The 17,356-nt window shown below is 38.6% G+C and overlaps 1 long non-coding RNA gene across 1 annotated transcript in view; it reads left to right on the top strand.

Moving 5' to 3' along the window:
- Positions 548–17,356, top strand: part of LOC110261984 — a 112,437-nt gene continuing 95,628 nt past the window's right edge. Inside the window, exon 1 of the long non-coding RNA XR_002346454.1 lies at positions 548–638. This is a non-coding gene — a long non-coding RNA (uncharacterized LOC110261984). The remainder of the gene's footprint in view (positions 639–17,356) is intronic.

The following is a 17,356-nucleotide window of genomic DNA, read 5'->3' as shown; positions in this document are numbered from 1 at the left end:
CAAAGAGCAACGTAAGGCTGTTCTTGAGGCAGGCAACTGTAGGCGGGAGGGCATCAAATTTGAGGGAGCTGATTGCTCATGATTTCTTTTTCCTTTTGACCTGAGAGACTGTGTCATCTCCTGGATACAACAGGAGTAAAGGTATGAAAGGGTTTCAAGGAGAATCAAGAAATTCTAAAATCCTGGCCAAAGGAGAGAGAGCTGACCAGCCACATGTAAAAAAATGATGGCCACTAAATACTGAAAGTCCCTTTCAAGGTTTAAAACCCCAGAGTCATAGGAGTATTCATCCAAGTTTTTGTTTTGTTTGTTTGTTTGTTTGTTTTTTCCAGCTATGGTCAATAACTTGATTCTAGAAATGGAGAAGGTATAAGGTTGAGTGGATCCGAGGTTAGAATTTTATGGGCTGGGTGAGGTATTGAGATGAGGAAGTAGGGAGTTTTGAAATGGTGGGGAAGAAAACCAGGAGGGGGGAGGTCAATTAAATATAAACTTAAGAGGTTGTTTTGGTCTGGAGAAGTTCAAAGTGCAAATGTTGTAGGACAAAGGGAATTGAAAAAGGGAAGGCACGGTCAGAGGCGTTTATGCTTTCAGAAATGAAGCAGTTCTGGATTGGCTGCAGCGTGGTTTGACTGAAGGTAAGGCATGAAGGAGGGGTGTAAAGGAATGGAAGGGTTACAGGTACCTAACATCCGTGTGGATATTGGGGTTTCCCAGGAACACGAGGAAGGCCAGGAACCACTGGTTAAGAAACGTACCTGCCTTTTCTGGGGAATGGTTTTCAGACTATCCTCCTCTTAGTGGAGAGATAGAAGCAAAACAGGCAGTGGGTAAGTCTTTTGTCTCCTTGTTTTCTGTAAATATTCAGCACCTTTCATACACAGTTGGCATTTTGCTCCCTCTTGGGGGGTTTCCTTTTAACAGTTTTAAAAATCCTATTGATGACTGGAATTCCTTCTAAGCCTCAGTGAATTCAGGTTTAAGACCTTGTTACACTCTTCCAACAGATGTAAGCTCCTCCTTTTCCCCCCGTTTATCTTCTCTTTAGTGCTTTTACTTCCAGCTTTTACATATGTCCTTTTGAAATCTGAGAGCTCTCTTGTGACTTGATTGATTTCTCTAAATGTCTTTTCATTTCCCTTCCATCCCCAGGGCCATTCTTGGGGCCACAATTCCTACCTACTTTTTACCCGAACTTAAAAAAAAAAAGTGGCAGGGGGTGGATGGACGAAGAAAAGAAAAGAACAAAACTTGATTGGAAATTATAGGATCGATATCTGGACTTTACCAGCATTAAAAAAAAAAAAAACTTGTTATGAGTTAAAAAAACACATAACCAGTTTTTCCTGAATTTTTTTTTTTTTTTAAACATAAACTACTTCTTTGTGAATAATCCCAGGCTAGCTGACTTAAACGTAGTGAAACTGGAGGCTGGCCTTAGGATGATGAAAGACACACAGCCTGGTCATTGCCCAAGGTGATACAGAACCACCTGCCACACCTAAGAGGCCATCCTCAACCCTTCCACCCAGGCAAGCTAGCAGCAGACCTCAGAGATCATCTGTGCCAGCCGAGACCTAAGAACTGCCTAGCCAGCCCATAGAATCTTGAGAAATAATAAGCAAGGATTGGTTTAAGCCACAAAGTTTTGGGGTGGTTTGTTATGCAGCCAAAGCTATTGTTTCTTGCCCCATCAGGTGTATCGTCCAGCTCCTGCTGTGTGTTCCACTCCTCACTGGCCCCTTTTCATCAGCAAACAAACACGCTGAGATTCCTTCCAACTTAAGCCAGCGCTTTTGCTCCCATGGGCAAGGCTACTTCATAACCAAACTTTTTCAAAGAGCTGTCTAGTTGCCTTACTGGTGTTCAAATCTTAACACTGAAATCTGACTTTTGCAACCACCACTCCAATGAAACTGCTTTTAAAGATAGCAGTGAACTTGCTAGCTCCAACGAGTCCTTTCCAGTGTTTGGTTTACTCAACCCTTCTTTTTTTTTACGTATGTATATTTGCAACACTAGAGCATCTGTTTATAATGGCTTCATCTCCTGAGCCTCCTGAAAACTCCACACTGGTGCACACACATCTGATGTGGGGAAGAAAGAGCAAAATGAAGGTTTATAGGCATTATTGGCCTGCATTGATTATTCTAAGGACTATCAGTAGCACCTGTGATTTCTATTTGTGTTTGATTTCATCTATGACATGATGACATATAAGGACATTGAATGGTTCATACACTGGTCTATCTGATTTAGATCTTTTGGTAATGTATTTTTTCCATGAATCTTTTTGTGTTTTTTTGTGGGGGTCTTTTTTTTTAATTTTTATTTTTAGGGCCATACTCGCAGCATGTGGAGGTTCCCAGGCTAGGGGTCCAATCGGAGCTGTAGCCGCCGGCCTACACCAGAGCCACAGCAACGCTAGATCCAAGACACATCTGCAACCTACACCACAGCTCACGGCAAGGCTGGATCCTTAACCCACTGATCGAGGCCAGGGATCAAACCCGCAACCTCCTGGTTCCTAGTCGGATTCGTTTCTGCTGCACCACCATGGGAACTCCTCCATGCATCTTTTTTATTCTTAAATTTTTTAATCAAAGTATAGTTGATGCACAATATTATATAAGTAACAGGTATACAATATAGTGATTCACAAATTTTAAAGATTATACTCCATTTATAGCTATTATGAAATATTGGCTATTTTCCCTGTGCTGTATAATGTTTCCTTGTAGCTTATTTCTTACCTAATAGTTTGTATCTCTTGCCCCCACCCCTATACTGCCCCTCCCCTTTCCTCTCTGCACTAGTGACTACTAGTTTGTTCTCTATTCTGTGAGTCTGCTTCTTTCTTGCTATATTCATTCGTTTGTTGTATTTTTAGATTATAATACCGTAAGTATTATAATACAATATTAGTCTTCCTCTGTCTAACTTACTTCCCCAGCAAGGACTTCCCTCCAAGTCCATCCATGTTGCTGCAAATGGCAAAATTTCATTCTGTTTATGGCTGAAGAGTATTCCATTGTGTGTGTATAGATACCACATCTTCTTTATCCATCCATCGGCTGATGGACACTTAGGTGGCTTCCATATCTTGGTCGTTGTAAATAATACTGCTAAGAACATTCAGGTGCAGTATCTTTTCATATTAGTGTTTTTGGGTTTTTTGGCTGTGTATCTAGGAGTTTCCAGGCATTTATGCATTCAGCTTGCTCTGAAACATACTGATAAAGATGCTACTTTTCTGTATAGACTCTTAATTTTTCTTCTTTAAATGCATCTCAGAGATCCTTTCTTTCTTTCTTTTTTTTTTTTTTTTTTTTTTTTGGCTTTTTGTTATTTCTTGGGCGCTCCTGCAGCATATGGAAGTTCCCAGGCTAGGGGTAGAATCAGAGCTGTAGCCACTGGCCTACACCAGAGCCAGAGCAACGCGGGATCCGAGCTGCATCTTCAAACTACACCACAGCTCACGGCAACGCCAGACCCTTAACCCACTGAGCAGGTCAGGGACAGAACCCGCAACCTCATGGTTCCTAGTCGGATTCATTAACCACTGAGCCGCGACAGGAACTCCAGAGATCCTTGCTTTCAAACTTTGTTTTATAGATGATAGCATTGCAGTTTAAAATATTTGTAATTCTGTTTATATGCTCTGTCTTTTTTCTTATTCTCGCCTGATCATATTTTTGCATTCCAATCTCTTTCTAGATTTGAAGCCGAACCCACACTAATGATAGCTGGTTTTCACTTTACATTTTAATATTTTCATAGACTTTATAGACTATAGTTTTCTCTTATTACATGATATGGAGCTGGTCATTATTCATTCTAACTCATGTATCTCATAAGAATTTAAGAGGAGTGGTGCTTCTTCTAAAGTGTTAGCTCTTCTTGAAAAAAATAAAAGGTCCTGCAAATATTGAGCATTGTTTTTATTAACAAAAAATATAGATATCAAAGTGAATTGGTTATTCATAGTTGTTCTCAGTTTGATCTTTTCATATTATTTTTCTTGGATAAGCAGAGTTAACCACTAAAAACATTAGAATTTATGGATGAACAACCATGTTGTACTAACACTATGTAATTTCATTATTTAGTTCTGGTCGGCAATTTATGTGCTAATGGCCCAAACATTATCTTATTTTTTTAACAAGTTTGGCCTATTATTTCAGGTTTCTTAGTAGTTATACTATGTGAAGTTAGTTTTCTGTTCCAGTGAATAATATTTTATTATCAAAATAAGCTTGGACATTATTGCTTTACATTGTAATTAATCGCTATAGCACCACATATGAAAACAGATGTGATTCAGTCCCTTGCAAGTGCATAAGTGCATATTCCTCTCTGTAAGCTATATGCCTACAAATATTCTCACTCTCTTGATTCACTTCAAGTCATGCTAACTGAAATCTGGAAAATCATCAGGTGAAATATTCTTTTATGTCATCTCCAAATTTACCTTGGATAAAAATGACGTGGTTGTCATTCTCCCTTCCACTTAAAAAAAAAAAAAAAAAAAAGAACTTACTCTTTTTTTGGAAAATCCAAACTGGCTGTGGATACAGGTCAGTAGGATTTCATCTTGGACTTTTTTCTTTTTTGCTTTTTAGGGCCACACCTGTGGCATATGGAAATTCCCAGGCTAGAGGTTGAATTGGAGCTATAGCCACCGGCCTACACCATAGTCACAGCAACACGGGATCCAGCCGTGTCTGCAACATACACCACAGCTCAGGGCAATGCCAGATGCTTAACCTACTGAGCGAGGCCAGGGCCTGAACCCATATCCTCATGGATACCAGTCGGGTTCATTACCACTGAGCCACATTGGGAACTCCTCATCTTGGATTTCTTGATTATTATTCTACTTGGTCTTTCATTATTAGGCATCATTAATTTTTTTCTTCAGAGTAAATAACATAAATATGCTTCAGGTACCACTTTTTCTTACATATTTTCAACGCCATCACTCTGGCTCTCTCTGCAGAGAATGTATCATTCCCCATGGCACTCCTTTTTACTATAGATGTTGTGGTCTTTCTGCTCAGTGTTTATGAAAGAATTATTTATCTTCTCAGTGCTGTCAGAAGCAAAAATTTGTTAGTCTTTAGCCTTCTAATCCGTATTTTGCCTTTCTTTGTTATAATTTTTTTTTTTTTTTTGTCTTTTGTCTTTTGAAGGTTGCACCTGCAGCATATGGAGGTTCCCAGGCTAGGGATCTAATGGGAGCCACAGCTGCCAGCCTGTGCCAGAGCCACAGCAATACAGGATCTGAGCTGCGTCTGTGACCTGCACCAGAGCTCATGGCAATGCCAGATCCTTAACCCACTGAGCAAGCCAGGGATCGAACATGCAACCTCATGGTTCCTAGTCATATTTGTTTCCACTTCACCACGATGGGAACTCCTCTTTGTTATAATTTTATTTTTAGTTTTATGATGACTGTTTCTTGTAATGCATTAAATAATGCACTTAGTGTCTTTAATTTGTTTCTTTCTAAGGGTTTTACTATAGCTGAATTCAGGTAACATAGCTGTGGGCTTACTTCTATGGCGATGCTTTGGATCCAGCTGGCACATGCTCATGACATCGTCGCAACAATAATGACAATCTACTTTCCGAGGTCATTGATGGATTTGGGGTCCAACCTTCAACTGGTCAGGGTATTTCTTGGGAGGATGCCCTAAGAGATAATTGTCTTAATTGTTTTAATATAAATAGCATTTTCTCTTGCTGGAAGAGGTTGCATGGTGAAAATTCAATGAAGTCTGAATAAAATGAGAAAGAGCTGATACTGGACCACATTTGTAATAGCAGCTAATAAATAAGACGATTCAGTTCTTTTCCTTTTTTATTGTGAAATAATTCATGCATGTAAAATACAACGTATATCTACATTTTAAAAAGTGGTATAAAATACTTCAAGAATTTTGCTATCATCCTTTTAAAGGGCCATGTTACCATTTGTTTCTTTTCTGTGTTAGTGGGGCACATCTGATTCATTTCTTCAAGTCAATCTTCAGCTTCACAGGTTTCCAAGATTATCTTAGTGTCTTTATAGATTTCTCTGTTAATACTGTCCTGCTCTTCGAGATTCTGTTTGTTTGGCTAAGGACTGGGCACTGAGTTTTTAAAAATTCCCCAGGCACTTTCCACATGCAGAGAATTTGAAGAATCATGCTGGAGTCTGGTGTGTCATTTTGTGCTCTGGTTCCCTCTTTTAAGGGTGCTAATTTCTCCGCCAGTTTCCTGATCTGTTTTGTTTCTTGGCTGGCTCACTCAACTGCCCCCTCAGTGCCCCTCTTTTTCCTTGCACTTTTCCCTGATAGTTTAAGGGGAACTGAGCCTGATCTTACTTTGTATATTTTCCCCAAATCTCCTTCGCACCCCATTTTGTATTTATTTGTTTATGTTACATCACTGCTCACGTTGGTAGCAGTGATGGCACGGAGAAGATGGCACGGAGCCAATTTCATCATATGGCTGCCCGGCATTTCCAGACACTCTCTGCTCTTCCCCAAACATCACGTTTTTCTTTCCTCTGTTATAAATGACAGTAAAAGATCCATGTTTCTAGTTAATTAGTGCTCCTTAGGTGATGTCCTTTGAATGGAGTTCAAATTTGCATCCTTTATAAAATAGTAATGTTTTCTTTTCAGTTACTTAGTAAGGAATCTTTTCAATAGTCCCTGATCGCATAATTTTTAGAAAATGGCAAAAAGCTGTACCGGCATTGGCATTAGTTGACATTTGTAAACTGTACTTTGTTTCGCTCTTCTCTGTCATCCTTGCTTTCGGGAGATAGTGATGAGTCGGGGGGAAACACATAAGGCCTTGTAGTTACGGAGATAGCATTGGGCATCTTTGTCCATCACTTAAGTAGCTCTATGACCTTGGTCAAATTTCTTAACTTCTCTGATCTTTAAGACATCTCTCTCAAGTTGAAAATAATAATATCTACTGTAAAGAGTTGCTGTTGAGGAGTAAATGAAATAGAACATATAAAACACTTAGATGTTAGGAGAGCTGCAAAAACTTTTGCAACAGAATGATGTTGGAATTATTTAAATAAGATATTTGATTTTGAATAATACACCTAGTAAATTATAACTACGGGTACGTAAGTGTTGGTAATTTTGATGTGTTGAGGGTAGCAATAGTGTGGTGTGTAATTGCTACTCAGTTTCACCTCCACTCCTCTCTTTTTGATTCAGTCATCACAGTAATGGGACTTTTTTGCAATAATAACTCTTACTGGTAATAATACTCGAAGCATTGATATGTAGCATTGTATGTCTTTGTTTGAGGAAAGTAAAAAGAAAGCATCCAAAATGACATTAGTTAGAGAATTTGCACACTGCCTAGAATCTTCGTCCTTAATGCTGTACAGGGGGAAAAAAAACCCCTCCAATGCCCGGTTTAAATTCCCTCTTCCCTCATATCAAAACCTGCTTGTGTTCTTTGGCAAACTTGAGCCAACTAATTTTTGCTTATATTTTCTTTTTGGCACAGACTTGATAGGTTGTTAACTTCATTTCTCAAATGGATCCTGAGTTAATTGATATTAAAAAAAAAAGTAGTAAAAAAATCAGTTTTAGGTTTAATTAGCCTTACAGGACTATCTAGCAAGATTTTATGAAGCTCCCCCCCAACCCCACCTGGTGTCTAGTTCATTAATAACATGATATATAAATGGAACCATTTAAAAATCATTTTTTAACTTTGTAAGCAACGTGTGTCTCCTATTATTATTATTTTTTGTCTGTCAAACACAGGCCAATGCTTGTTGTAGCAGGGTTATAGAACCTAGTTCAATGTGAAAGTGACTTGATAATTCTTTTGCCCTGCAAAGATAGTGGGCATGCACCATGAGTTCAAGTTCTGCCAAGGAATACACAAAGGAACCTTTGGGTGCACTGCCCAGTTTTTAAATATGAATTGCTCAAGAAAGAGAGATGCCGAAGTTTAAAATAACAGCATGCAGATTTCTTTATAGAATTTAAAGAATGGAAAACACTTGCAAAAATATCAGCAGGCAGGGGCAGGAAGAACAAACGGTAACCAAATTGGTTCCTGTGACAAACCATAACATTTACTTTAAACCATCAGCGTGCTACTCAGTAAAAGGCAGGCTACCACTCTTTTAATAGATCCCAGGCCTTGTTAAACTCACTGGTCTGCAAGAATTACCCAGGTCAAGAGCGGGTCAAAAAGTGAAAACCCATGTGAAAGTAAACTCTGAAATATCTGCTTTTGAAGAGCCCCAGCCGACTGTCTCCTCTGTAGTAAATACACTTCCTTTTTGTGTACAATATTGTTCAATATATGTACTTAAAATACATGCAGGTAACAGTAGCAGCACTACGCTATTTATATCCTGTCTCCTAAGTGCTGGTCTAACCTCTCCTGTAGTTTCTGAATCCTTCTTAACTTATTTGCTTTCTAAAGCCTTAAGAGAATAAAAACACAAACCCCTAAACTTAATAAAGAAAAAAAAAATTGTGGCTCTGCTTGGAGTAGCCGCCACTGTTTTGTTTTGAGATATCTTCACTCTGTTTAGAACTAGAGCTGTGATTTCCTCATGGGCAGAATAAAGAAGCAGGAGGGTGACTCACTGTGGAATTTATTTGCCTGGTAAACGGGTATTAATCTGGCCTACAATACACTTGCTCCAGATTTTGTTCAAGTGTAAGGTCATACTGTGAAGCTGTTTTTCATTTTGTTTTATATGTGTTAATATAATGCCTTATGAATTACCCTGGAGTTTTGTTCTGACAGCTAAAAAGCATAATCGTTTTTCCTTTCAAGGGGATTGAAAGCAAAGCAATTGACTCTATATTTGAAATGATTTATCTAAGATCCTTTCTCTCACATCTTGCCTTAATGTTTATAGAGAATATTCTTTGAGTTTTTTACTGGTAGCATTGTATTTATCAAGCTCTTTGCCTCTTTGCCTGTTTCTCAAAATTGAGTCCATCTTAGGGTATGATCTTTTATTAGAGTTTATTGGCAAAACTGCCTGCAGAGTTAATGGGCACCATACTATGATTTTGATAGGAAAGAGACAGTCTCTTGAGATTTAACTCCAAGTTCTCCTGGTGGGAAAAAATGAGAGCTTTCTGCTATTTTCTGAGGAAATGAGTGGCGAGGTTTTTAATGCATTTGACTATATAGATGAAGGGTCTGCCTGCGATGGCTGTGCAGTAATAGCACTAATTGTAAAAGACACAGTGTCAGTCTCACTATGAAGATAGGAAGAAGGTCATGTATCATCCAGAAGAGATTCCCTGAACACATGTAAAAGTAATTAATGCACAAGAATGTATGAGACAGGTGCAAAATGATGACGATGATGATGGCGGTGGCAGTGGCGGTAGAGGGAAGTGGGAATAATTTCGCAAGAACAGCTAACTGTTATTGAGTACTTACTGTGTACCTGGAATTCTCCAAGTGCTTTATCGTACTAATTCATTTAACCCTCACAAGAACCATATGTGATAGGAACTCTTACTGTCCTGACGTTGTGAGCCTCACCAGAAGTCCAGGAACTATCACTGTTGTCATGAAGCACAGAGAGATTAAGTAAGTTGCTCAAACACAAGGAGCTAGTACACGCGACACCTGGGTTCAAACCTAGTAATCTGGATCCTCAGCCCATGCTTTTCCACACAGTGCTAAGTGCTCTCACATTTAAGAGAATTTTAGAAGATTCAAGGGGAAGAAGAAATCACTTCCTTTGAGGGCTACAGAGGAAGGCTTTGTGCAGAAGTGGGGCTTCAGTTGACTTTGGAGGCCGAATAGCTAGATGGTGGTGGTATGCCAGTGGGGTCTGTGGCTGCCTCTGTCACCACTGGCCACCAGGCACCCAGGCCTGGTGTACAACAGGCCCACGATGATTAAATATGATCTGATGGGTAGGCATGGGGTCATCGGCATCCTTGTTGAGTTGGCAATACATCTTAATATTGCACCTGACTCTGTGTTTAATTGGATGTAGACTTTTAAAAAGCATCCATAAAGGACAAGTGCACATATGCATGTTCTACCTAAACTTTCCTCTAAGTTTATTAGAACTATTTCTTAAAAATCCGCATGGCACCAGTTACTCTGTTCACTTTTCTGTCTGCTCTGTCGCGTTCTAAGAACTAGAAAGAACTGGTTTATACTGGTTTATGGCCTAGCTCTTTAATATCCACTTGTTCTCTCCTTCCTGTTTTGTACTTCACTAGGCTAGAGTCATTATAATACATTTTCTTTCAAATTTTGGCTCTTTTAAAAAAATCACATGAATCTAGTTAATTGGTAGCAACAGAGATAAAGAGATGATAGGAAAGAGATGAAGCAATAAAGGAGATTCAGATCTCCCGCTTAAATGTTTGAATAACACTACATGTAGTGTTTTACTAATCAACAGCATTTTTTGAAAATCTCTAAAATCTTTGCCAGCAAGATAGCCTTGTGATGCACATAAAAGAAATACGTGAAACAATATCTGATGTTTGTTAAGATTAACAGTTTGGAGTCAGACAATTGGGGTTTCAAATCCTAACTCTCTTGCCTTCTGGTCCAGTGACAAGAGGAAAGAGAGGTAAATGCTTTGAGCTTCAAGTTATTCATAAGCTTTTCATGAGCATTACCCGAAATAATAGACATTAATTTATTATAAAACTTCTTAGCATGGCACCCTATGCATAGAAAGAATCAATAAATGGTGGTGGTGGCTGTTAACAAAAATCATCATCTTTAGATATAGAAGCAATAAAAAAGGGATTCCAATAACTATGCAGTTGGTGTCTTCAAGGAGCTTTCAAGGAGAAGGTCAATCTTAAAGCAAAGAAGGAAGGAGAGGGAGGCATTTGAGCAAGAGAAAGAACCTGGCCAAAGGAATAGGAGGGGGTATGTTTCTCTTCTGGGAAGCCCTAGAAGTTGGCTGGCTTGGTGAGAAGTTGGAGAATTAGACACTGCCAGTCAGGCAGCTGGCCAGCATTAGCAGCTCTCCTCTACAACATGATTCTAAGACATGGAGATATGCAGGGCAGACTTTTCTGAGCATAAATTAATAGTTAATCAGTGGTATCTAAAAAGGAAACAGGACATGATTAAAGTGGTAACTTAGGAAGATTTGATCTGGCTGGGATGCAAGAGGACTGGAAGAGGTTCTAGGAAGGGGTTCTAGGCCAGAAGACCAGCTTTGAGGGTTTTGTGTAAGCATCTAAAGATGAGTGTCTCACCCAATGTGTGTGGAGGCAGTAGGAATATGAGATGAGGGGACCAGGAATCTGAGAGTCTGCAAGGAGAGAAGAAATGACTTGGAATACAGGACAGGTGTCAGAAATAAGAGAGTCAAAGGACCCGGCAGATTTTCGTTTTTTTTAAATCGTTAAGGCATTCTAATATTTAAAAATTACTGTTCCACAATATTTTAGTGATCACTGCCAAATGACATTGTCCTAGCGCTCTTGTGAAATATTGTGATGATGGGAAAGTTTTAGTGAACTAAGAACTTGGAGTTTAATATAAATAACTAGATCTTCTAAATCTTATCAAATCTTGAACCACCTTGTTTAAATTGAGTTTTATCATAACTATCTCTCCTTTAAGTAAATTACTTTCTGATGTGCTCAGGGGAAAAAAAAAAAATCCTTTTGCATTAACCAGATGAAGCAACACCCGTTTGCTTTTGAAACCGTTCATTTTATTATCTCACCACTTCTTCTTTTTTTCCCCTCAAAGAGTGAAACCAAAAAGTGAAAAAAAAAAATTAGACAATATAATTACATCTTTAATCATCTCAAAGTAGAACTAAGATAATTCAAAGTAGAATGTTGGGATCTTTTTACGAATGAGGGGGAGGAGATTTGTATTAACATTACTCAAGTTGATGCACTTGAAATTTGACCAGGAAAAGTCACTTTCTCAGAGGGTGAATTATTCATATTGGTGGGGGGATCGTGTAGTCCAGCATCTAATTTTAAAAAGCTGTAGATCTCTTATTACTGCCAAAGATATAGGATATTCTGTTTTAGCACATTGCTAACTCTAGTCCAGTTATTTCTGCAGCAAACATGGTTGCCGACATAATACCTTTGCCTTCAGTTACTGATGAGAACTAATGAAATGAAAAAAGATTCCTGAAAATAAAGCCATATAAATACGGCCAACCGTTTAAAACGATGGATTCTTTTTTTGCCTGGTCGAGTTTCTCATTTTCATTATTTTACTTAGGCCCAAGGCTTTTAAAATGTAAACTTCAGAAGAAGCTGCAATGGTCTAATTTATGAAGTAGATAGTAATTCATTTGATCTTAATTTTACGTACATACCAATCAGAGTTATCACAAGTGGGATGTTTTATATCATATTATTTTCCAAATAAACATATTTTGTGGTCATTTATTTTAATGTATGCAATACCTTAGATCCTGGATATTTGGTGGATTTTAAGCTTCCTTTTATAAACTCTCTATCTTACAATATGAAACAGTCATAGGTCTAGACCTTTAATACATAACTTCAAAAATAAGAGAGAAAACCTTTCAAGATGACACAGATTTGATGCAATGAGGTAATAGTTATCAAGATATAATATGCTACCTGTTCTTATTCATTTGGTTTCATTGGACTTGCTTTTTGAACAACTATACCAAGGGTGATACTCAAATGAAAACTATTTTAAAAATTTGTCTTATTCTGCATTTTTATTGTTCTTTTAGGAAAGAACACTGTCTAGAGATGAAGAGCAGGAGTGTGTTACTGAGTTTACACCATTTCCTAGGTAGAACCCCGGTGACAATCTCTTTTAATCTGTGTGTTCAATTATTAATTGTTCTGTTTGTTCGGCTTTGCTATCTGGCAGTATTGTTATGGAGAATACATGGCACTGTTCCGTCTCATAAGGGAGCTTGCATTTTTATTTCTTACCTAAAGACTACAGTCAGCCCAGTTGGAGAACAGCCTGAGATGCGTGGCAATGACATGCAAAATAATTGATTTTCTTAATCTTTAGCCATGGATTCACAATTTGGAAAAACCCAGTAGTTGTTCCTCTACAGCCTGGATAATGTCCTTTGTATTGAAAAATCACACTGGAGACTGTTTATTTACAAGGGTCTAAACATGCGTATCTTTATGGCTTTCTCCTGTCACAATGAATCACCAGCTATAAGTTGTCCTTTGTTGGTTTTGGTAAGAATCAAATGAAACCCAGCAGGAGATCTCAGAGTGCATTGTCCATGAGTGTAAAAATGCTGTGTTGATGACAGATCATACTGTTTTTATTAAAGCTAAGAACATTGACTTGACTTTGCTTTTTGACCCTGGTACTCTACTGTCAAGGTGATTTTATTTCTACAAATTTTCCTTCTGCTGGCCTCATCAATGATTCACCATAAAACATTAGACAAATTCCCATCATCTGTATATGATTACAGCAGGTTCTGTTGTGCTGCTCACTGCCACTAAAAAGATGCTTTTCAGCTTTGTCTAACGAGGAATCATTTACTAAGGCTCTTCCCTTTCACAATATCTTCTCATTTTAAATCCAAATTATAAAATGATACGGACTCAATGTAAAGCATCCTGATGTTCCATTTAATACTGTTTGCTAAAAATTCAGCTAATCTTCATATAGTTTTAAAAAGAAAATATACTATATTTAGCACACACTGACTTACATGTGGCCAGATATACAGGATTTTTCTCATCTCTTTTTAAGACCTAAATGGAGGGCATCTCTCAGTTCTCAGATATATGACCTGTATTATATTTAGAAAATTGTTTACACATCACTTTATAAGTAACTAGGTAAAATAGTACTGTACACAATATTCTAAAACTGTTAACACTACAGTGCAACCAGTGTTCAGTTGAAGGAAAAATAACTCTAACTCCTCTCAAATTGGTTTTCATCATGTCCCTTCTATGGTACAGTGCTATTCTATGCCTTAAAACAATTAGGTACACAATGAAAACCTTTAGTTCTTATTTCCAGAGCACATATTTTCTGCAAAATTACACAATAACAATAAAAAATAATAACCATTAACTGAGCATCTGCTAACTGCTAGGCACTTTACATACATTATCTCATTGAATATCAACCTAGTAATATAGATATAATGATGATAAGACAGAGTCTTAGAATGATGAAGTAGCTTAGCCACGATTTCAGATCTAAGTGCCAGAATTGAGAATTGAATGCAGATCTGCTTAACTCAAAGCTAATGCTTTTCCCACTGCCTATACAGACAAGAGAAAAAAAAAAAAAAAAAAAAAAAAGAAGAAAGAAAGAAAGAAAAAAGATGAGAAACTTAGCAGTCTAGCTCCACCCTGACTCCATGTTTCTCTCTTGCAATATGCTGTCACTCTGAGAAGCCTGGATCACATACTACTCTTCCTAGAAATTTCTAACCAGCTACATCTTTCATAAAAATTATGTAGAAATATTTGATAGTATCAATTGGAGCACTCTCTAAGTTGCAACCTGTTATTTCAAACACATCCTCTAATATGTCCTTCTAGTGTTCTGCATTACAACAACTGGGACTTCATGACCTTTTTTTTTTTCTTTTTTTTCTTTTTAGGGCTGAACTCGCAGCATATGGAAGTTCCCAGGCTAGGGGTCACATCGAAGATGCAGCTGCTGGCCTACACCACAGCCACAGCAAGGCCAGATCCAAGCTGTGTCTGTGACCTACACCACAGCTCACAGCAACACCAGATCCTTAACCCACTGAGCGAGGCCAGGGATTGAACCCTTTGATGGTTCTTATTGAAGAAAAATGCCTTCCGTCACTCTTGGTTTCCATGAGGAGAGATTTGTCCTCAGCACCATTTGGGTCTTTTATCCTCCTCCTCTTTGCCTGGGGAGATGGAATAACTTTTCTGATGAGTACATTTGGAAAGAATGATTGGGAATGCTCAGAATATCTCTGCCTTTCTTTACTCGGGATCCAGCTGCTGAACTGGGGCCCATTTGATGCCAGGGCACAGGTGTGGGGTTGTTGCCATCAGCTGGGTCAGCCTGCCTAACTCTGGGCTTCCATTAGCTGGCACATTTGGCCCTTGAACCAAGCTGTATTCTTCGACACGGTGTCAACCAATAACGAATGCCACATTTTAGCTCACTCTTTGTTGTATTTCTCCGCTTGCTCAAGACCAGGGTGGGGAAAGGGGGTGCTGTTTATCGAGGTCTCTGAGATTTCAAGAACATCGTCCCCTTGACCTCCAAACCTTCTTCGAGAGCCAAACAAAGTCTCGTTTAATGTTTAAGACCTTCTTACAAGCTTTTGCTCTTTTCAAGTTCCCTATATGACAACCTCATGTGGATAGAGTAGTTTGCTTTAAACCTCCTTAGTAGTTTGCTGTGACTTCTTCAAGCAATATTTATCTTAGCTCCTAGCTTTCACTCATGTAGTCACTAGAAGTCTGAAGGTACACCCCGGGCATTGTCCTCATACCCGGAGTTACAGCAGCCCACCGTTCAGACGTGGTCCCCGTCTCCCTTGAATCATTCGCTTAGCGAAGTAGGGAGAGATTGAAAGGTAATGACAAATGGTGTGAAGGGTCAGTGGAAGTGCAGGGTGCTATGGTCAACCTAGACTGGGGCATGGTCAAGGTGATGATCAAGGTCTCAGTCAGGCTGTGATCATTCCTGGAACTCGAGGACCGAGTTACCGAGTGACTTTACAAGTGACTTTTGGGCTGGTGTTTGAAAAATGAGAGGAGTTAGCTAGGTGAATGCACTAGATGGCTAGGGGCATAATGTGTGTTGAACTGAGCTATTTTTCATTAAAGTGAGTTCTCTTAAGCTTGCCTTGGGAACATGCTATAAGTCTTATTATTTTATAACATGTATAGTGTGCCAGGTACTAATGCATTATACACGCATTAGTTTATCTTTCCAATAGTGTTCTTATGGCCTATTATCACAATTTTAAAGATAACGAAACCAGATTCAGATACAGTAAGTAACTTGTCAAAGGTCATAAAGCTAATTAGTGGCAGAGCCCGGGAGCCAGGAGTCAACATATTCCAAGGTCTTCTCTTCCTATGGCAATGACTATGACTGCGGCTACTAGTCCCGAGCCACACCTCTAATCAGTGTTTACTGTGTGCATTTATGTTTTAAGGGCCTTCTGCACAGTGTCTTACTTAACCTCAGAACAGCCTTATGGGGTTGGTAGTATTATTTATTATCCCTGGTATGCAGAGAAAGATATTCAGACCCAGAGTGGTGAACGAGCCATGATCACAGAGCTCAAAGGTGGTGGGGCCATAATTCAAAACCAAGTTCTCTCTCTCTCTCTCTCGCTCGCTTGCTCAAGTTTCTTAATTACAATTTTCAGGAAAAAATTCATAGCCATATAAAGATGTTTGTCTAAGTGCAAGAATCTTGGAGGAAGAAATGGTGAAAATATATGTAGACGTTCAGAATAATTGGGGCTATAGGAACCTACTAGTTTGGAAAGACTTGATTTTTAAAATTAGTGTATGTTCATGTATGGGTGTTACTTAGAAAAAATTTAGGTTGAGTTGGAGGAAAAAGGGGAGTGGTTGGTAAATAGTTTTGTTTAATCGATGTGGCAGAGAATGCAAATTGGTGTAGAATTAAGTTTTGGACAAGAAGATACAGATGGCATGTCATGAAGAAGCAGTTTGAAGATTCATGAGCAGAATGCTATTTGATTTAGAGAATGTTAGGTACATATTTAATTCCTGGAAACAGGGGCTTCATGAGCAAAAAGATGGCTTAGAATGATTGCATTACTTACAAAATTGTGGATTTCTTTTTCAATAGCACACATTTCATCTATAAGCCACGCAATATATGGAATTTTGCTTCAGGGAAATTGATGAACTGGGAGATGAATTCGACCTACCATGACTCAGAGATTTGTTTTTATGGAATTTTGAGATTTTCCAGGTCACAGAGGATTCTGAAGATTACTTAATGAATTCGTTGCTTGTGACAGAGGGTTTGGAATTGCTCCCATGATGTATGTTAGGGTATGACAGCACTTCAAGTGACGTGCTAGGGAATTATCCCTGGGAAGGTGAACTATCTCAGTTTGTCTTGAGCCATGATCTATTCCTTAAACCCTCACACCTTTGTTTTTATCTTCTCACTTTCAGTTTCTAACACACTCACACTGCCCCAGAGCAGCACAGAGAACTCTCCTGACACTTGGGGTCTGTTTTTTGTTTTTTTTGTTTTTTGGCCAGACTAATGTCCCTTTTGTCTTGGACTTGCCCTGACCCAAGCTCTTGAAGTCTAATCTCTGCCGACATGCAGTGTAGTAAATCTTGCTAATATACTAATGCTGTTGCATTTGTAGAAGAGTCTA

The sequence above is a fragment of the Sus scrofa genome, chromosome 8, assembly GCF_000003025.6.
Source record: "Sus scrofa isolate TJ Tabasco breed Duroc chromosome 8, Sscrofa11.1, whole genome shotgun sequence".
Taxonomy (NCBI): Eukaryota; Metazoa; Chordata; class Mammalia; order Artiodactyla; family Suidae; genus Sus; species Sus scrofa.
Note: the sequence above shows the minus strand (reverse complement) of the source record. Positions and strands in the feature narration are given on the sequence as shown.